Source organism: Lactuca serriola, chromosome 3 (genome assembly GCF_051521515.1).
Source record: "Lactuca serriola cultivar US96UC23 chromosome 3, Lser_US96UC23_V15, whole genome shotgun sequence".
NCBI classification, from domain to species: domain Eukaryota; kingdom Viridiplantae; phylum Streptophyta; class Magnoliopsida; order Asterales; family Asteraceae; genus Lactuca; species Lactuca serriola.
Genome location: NC_136410.1, coordinates 28617487 through 28624292, shown reverse-complemented (window position 1 = coordinate 28624292; position 6806 = coordinate 28617487).

Here is a 6806-nt window from a genome sequence, read left to right as displayed (position 1 = left end):
GTTGTTACTTGGATTGGAATTATTGAAAACCATCCCGCTAACATCTGCGTTGTTAGCGTTAAGGTGATTCAGAACAACTGTCACGGTAGCTGAGACTGCAGCTTGAAAGGTAGCTGCATCAATCTAAAGAGTTGGTGTTTGGCTGATGGGTTGATTACTTTTCTTCGGCGACATGATTCTATAACACGAAAGAAAAAGGATTTTGTGAGCGATTTTGGTTGATCCTAAATGTATTTTGGTCGCTTAAGTAAAGAGTAAGAGTATGTTCTCGAAAGTTTGACCTACATCCCTATGATGAAGTCCTAGTACGGATTGGAAGTATGTTCATGATGGTTTGACCTACATCCCTATGATGCAGTCCTAGTACAAAGTAGAAGTATGTTTGTAGAATGGTCTTAAGACGTTTGTCGTTCAAGCCGAGGTATCGTTGGTTGGTGAATAACATGATCCGACCACTAAAAGAGACTTGGAAATGTCTCCGGAGTTAAATTACTATAGTCCAATGACTTGACTAAAGCATGTTTCAGATAGACTCCAACGAAGGTATGATGAGGGTTTTTGAACAAAGAGTGACACGGAAGTTAGCCGACTGTCAATATCATCGATGTTTAAGATGTAATAAGTTTAGGAAAATTTTATCTTGAAGAAGGTCTTACATTATATCCAGAGCAGAAAGGTTTTGGCCGCATAAAGGCCTAACTAACCATACTTACAGTATAAGATAGTTACATAGAAAAATGCTACATAGGACATACATAGGAAAACGATTCCTTTAAACAAGGAAGGGAAATAAAGTATTTTTTACTCGCGGTGGTCATCCTTTTAGTGAACTCTTAGTTCAGCCAATTGACGTTCCATTATCAAGCAGGTGTCTTTCGTACACTCTCTGGCGTACTCGTAGCTCTATGACTTCAGCTCGTGTTTTAGCTAATGCTTGCAGCAGGGTCTCATGGTCTCACTCAGATCTCTCATGAGTGCTTTCAAGACGATTGGTGTGGATGGTATGCATTCTTGCATTGGCATTTAACCTCTTCAATATAATGGAGAGTCGTCTTGCCCTGAATTTCGTTTCGGGCAACTCTACGGATCAGGATTTGTAGAACTTTGTCTGCTGAGCTCCCTTCGTTTAAGTTGTAGTAGTTTCGGTCTCCTTTAGACGACATAGGTTGATCTTGCTCTTCGCTCCATGTTTCCAAGCATTCTACCCAAAGAAGCTATGCGATAATTGGGGTATAAGAATCTAACACATAAGTATTTTATAGTAATACACAAAATACTCCTATAGTATTTTAGGTTTATGTTCTATTGTTCTCATTGTGGTATTGTGGGTAAGTTTTTAGACTTGTTGCAACTCACAACCACACTTAGGCACATGCTAGTCAACCCTCGGATAATATAGTTGATCAGGCTATATCATCCCAGTTTTGACTATATGTCTCTAAGTCTACTTGTGTTGTCCAACAATCCCATTTTTAAGGGGCTGATACCAATCTGTCACACCCCAAAACCAAGAACGGCGGAAATGTTCTGGGGCGAAGGACGTCATGTAATGTATCACAACAATGCAAAGTAGTAAACAAGCAACAACATCATCCATTGCATTAATAGTATAATTTTAATTACATGTGAGTTCTTTCATAGTATAATTCTACAAAATGAATATTCAAAATAAAAGACGAGTCTTGACCGCTCCGTCTTCACAAAACCTGGCAGTCGTACCTGTCTATTTGTGACCTGAGAATACAAGTTATTTTGAAAGCGAGTATCAACAATAATGCTGGTGAGTTCATAAATATTTATGTGACTTTGATTTGTAAAACTGTAAAGAAAGACCTGTAAATGTTTGAAGGAATGTTTGTACCAATGAACATGTTTGTAAGTAATTGTAAATGTTTGAAAACCCTAGAAAATCCCATATTTTCTACTAGTAGAAAAAGTAGTCTTCTACCAAGACCCGACTGTTTTTAATGTTTGCTTTTAGAAATCCAATACTTGCCCATAAGTGGGTGGTAGTTTAAAAGTCACACAATGAACTGCAATAGTGTTTTTCATGCCTAAAATAGTAGATTTGTGTACGTATAAAATCGCTAAGGTATTTGATAACCCCGTAAATCAACGTGTTTTTAATACTCCATGTGAGTTTTATAACCATGCTAATGACTCATACTGCCTGTAACAACGTTCTTCAGGCATTGGAATGTTATGACATTTGTCACCCCAGACATGCCGGTCTAACTGTAGCTAACAGTTTAGGTGCGGGATTGTCAATCCCGTATAGATCTATACACAAGTATCACGCTCCCCCTACAAGGGATTATGGTATATAATACAGGACTTAATAATGCATACTCGAAAGTACGTGAAATGTCTCACAAAACCTAGTATAAAACAGATTTACATATGAAAATGTCCATTTGTTCTTGTATATGAAAATATCTCTTTGATATGGTACTTGTAGTATGTAAAATTTCATGAATATCTAGTACGCTATCTTATGTAATCGTATCTCTTGTAATTGTATGTCTTGAAATTGTATTCCTTGTAATTGTATGTAATTGTATCTCCTCATATAGTATGTAATGTATTTGTATAGACTCATGGATAAACTGACTCTTGTGTGATCCCTTGTACTTGGAATGGTAAGTAGTATCTCCTAACTATACCTATTATAGTTTCTAGTATTGTATGTGTATAACCGAAATATGCCTTTGCTACTCAAAGGTGGTGAACCAACTGACGGAAACTTTTATGTCTATATATGTACATATGATATATATAACTAATATTTAGACGACATTCGGATGAATAACCGATGCCCTAATGCCACATCCCAACGAGGAAAAGGAAATAAAGCGAGCTAGTCGTCCTAAGTCCTTCAAACATTACTTATATAACTATACATATATAGACATGCATTTGCCAATATAAAAATATAAAAGAAGTTTTGTAAAACCTTTGAAAAATTTAATAAATAAGAAATGATGACTTGATGTCAGTTTATAAAATGATTTGAAAGTAGTTTGTTTGATAAGAACAGTTTTAAATATAGGAAGACCTTTGTTAGAAACATGATTCTAACAGCGTTTGAAAGGAATCATAAAGTATGTAAGACAGTTTGATAAAGAGTTTTTAACATGTAAAAATGTTTGTCGTAAACTATTATAGTTTTTCCAAAAGTTTGTTTCGTTTGTATAGTAAACCCTAGTGAAATGCTCACTCGTTATGTAAAGTGTAACTTTTGTAGTGACATAAATGAACACATATACTCAAAGTATAGATAAAGTGTTTGATTCGTATATGTATAACAACATATTTAATTTAAAAAGAGTATATAATGAAACTGTAGGTTACACACGATAATAATCGTGTGTTTACTTGTATCCCCCCCCCCCCCTTAAAAGTGTATAAAAAGCATTGATAACATATTTGAAAATGTTGTTTATATGGGTATGAACTCACCGAAGAAAATGTGTGATTTGAAGAAAACGAGCTTTTTCTCGGGCGGCGCTCCGACCGGAAAGTGGCGAGATTCTCGGGAATCTCGGGGCTTCGGACCTTGCGTCGTGTACTAGGGGTGTACCGGGAGTTTCAGGTGGTTTAGAGGGGCTTTAGAGGGGTTCCAAGGTGAAAGAAATGGGTAAGGAAGCAAACAAATCCGGGCAGCCTCGTATGATATTTATAGGTGTTGAAAGAGGGATTACGCTGGGCGTAATTTCGGAGTACGCTGGGCGTACTCGTTATGTTGGGCGTAATTTCGGAGTACGCTGGGCGTACGCGACGTCAGTGATTACCGCATACTCGGACGAAGCATCGAAGGGACGTGGACAATCTGGAGCCTAGCATCCGAGTACGCTGGGCGTACGAGGGTACGTTGGGCGTAAATCGTCTTGGTGTGTGTGCCTCGAACTTGTAAAATCCATAACTTTTGCATACGGGCTCCGTTTTTGACGTTCTTTATATCCACGCGAATGTGAGAAAATAATCTACAACTTTCATTTAGACTTCGTCGGCTAATTTTGACTTTATTTTTATTTATATTTTATTTAATAGGCCGGGACACGATAATTTCGTTAAAAATCCATAACTTCTTTATCCGACGTCCGTTTTCGTCTGTCTTTTTACCATTGAACTACTATTGTCGAGACCTTCAACTCTCGTTTAAGTTGTGTCGGCTAAAAATCGCTCGATCTCTATTTCGAGTTTTTAGTTGTCTACCGCTGTCACGAAACTTAGAAAATTTGTAACTTCTTCATACGATGTCCGTTTTGGGCGTTCTTTTTATGCATGATCATGGTTTAACGTAATCTACGACTTTCGTTTAGATACCTAAGGCTAAAAATTATTGTATTGAAACTTCGCGTTTTTCGCTTAATCGGTGTTGCCTGGTTTTGTCGAGAATATTCGGTTGGTCATAACTTCTCCGTTATAACTCGGATTTTAGGGTTCTTTATATGTACGAAAACATTGATATGATTCCTACTACTTTATCTAACCCAAATAATATTTTTAGGAAAGTTATATTTTGGCCTAAATTTGACTGGTGTTACATTTTATTGTCTCAAAATATCGGGTTGTCACAAAGACTGCAAAGAGGCCAAAGGAGGTTGAGGCTCCTTTAAATAGAGGTGCAAACCACGTGATTTAGGGTTTCATCTGCCAGCTCCTACTCACCGAGTCCCAATATGGACTCGTTGAGTAGGTCACTTAACACACGATCCCACCATGCTGCTACTCGACGAGTAGGTCAACCAACTCGTCGAGTAGAGCTTAACCCAAAAATTCTTATTTAAACAATACCTGAGAATCGGGGCGTTACAACGGTTCTCAATTATCTGATGCATTAAGTCTCTTTATTGACATGAAGAACACAAACATTAAACCTGATGAAATCACAGTTGCTAGCGTGCTCTCTGCCTGTGATCATCTATGCTCAATCGATATGGGCAAATCCGTCCATGACTACATTTGTAAAAACAACATAAAACAAGATTTATACTCTAGGAACTCTTTGATCGATATGTACTATAAATGTGGTTCAACAGAGAAGGCACTGGAAGTGTTTGAAGAAATGGAACATAAAGATTCGGTTTCCTGGACCTCAGTTATTTCAGGACTTGCTGTGAATGGAAATGCCAATTACGCCCTTGACCTCTTCTCCAAGATGGGCTGATTGATGAATTCTCCAGACCGAAAGGAGGTGACAATATTTTCATCACAATTCGGTTTCCTTGTATGTTCTGTATATGTGACATCCCCAATTCCACAGCCAGAAAAGACCGATTTGTTTATGCTTATTTAATAATCAGAGTTTCATTTTTGAAGAATAATATTGCAGAATTTGTTCCCAGAAAACATGATAATGATATTATCAAAGCATTTCCGAAGAAATATATTTTATTTATATTAAAACATTGGGATATCATCGTCAATACAAAAACATAAGCATAACAAAATATTACAAGACTTACAGTAATTAAACTAGTGGCCTAATACTCCTTGAATCTCTCAGTAGAATGTATCTTTTATACCACTACCTATGATATAATAAACTAAGTGAGTCAGGTTGGGAAACCTCGTGAGTACATAGGGATTTCAATCCCATAATGTTACAACACACACACACACACACACACATATATATATATATATATATATTAGAACTCACAAGATATAATTTCACATCGTATAATCAATTTACCCCACCCATCGATCCTCACAACGACATAATCCATACTCTCAGATCTAAAATGAATGACTTTACATAATCCATACTATCAGATCAGGTATGAACGACTACGTCTAATCCATGCTCTCGGATCAATGAGAAATGACTATGCCCACTCCGTACTCTCGGACTAGGGACGAATGACTATGTCTAATCCATGCTCTCGGATTAATGATAAATGACTATGCTCTCTCCATACTCTCGGACTAAGGACGAATGAGTATGTCTAATCCATGCTCTTAGTCTGATATTTATCACGACTAATTATTAGTCTGGATTCATCATTAATTCAAAGTCTACTTCAAGATTTATCAAGTAAGGAACAACCAGGTAGGATCATATCGGAGGTAGGGTCCATTTGGTATACAAAGTATACTGTTTTGAAATACCACTTTAAACACCTCAGTAAATCCAACCTAGACATCATCCCAGTAAGTAGATCAATCAATATCGACTTGTAATCACTGATAAATATTGTTTATAGGTTCATAATAACGATAACGAACTTAAAATTAAAATAAGTTATACTTAAAGTACGGTAAGCATAAATCAACTTACAGGTGGTTTAACGAGAAACCTGACTCTACGTGGGCAGGAATTCTAAACCAAAAGCTCTATTTCCTGGGGCTTTCCGACGCTCTGCAACTTTGCTACTAACACCTAGGAAGTGATAGAGAAAGGCATTGAGGCCTTAAGGGTTTGGGAGAGGATGGAATGGAAATGTGTGAAGAAATGAGTGAAATTCGGCTCTATTTATAGGCTGTCCAGGGGCCTCTCACTTCGTGAGACATGCCTCTCATGTCGTGAGCTTGCGTAGGCACCCAGGCTTCGCCTGATGCTGACACGTGACACCGAACGCAGGTAAAACTGTCGATCTTAAAAAATTCATAACTTTCGCATATGAGCTCTGTTTTTGACGTTCTTTATATCCACGCGTAGGTATTTACAATTACTACAACTTTCCTTTTACTCCATCGGCTAATTCTCGACCGATCTTAAATTTAATAGTATGAGAAGACTACACTGTTGATGACCGTGTAAAATTCATAACTTCTACATACAGACTCCATTTTTTACTGTC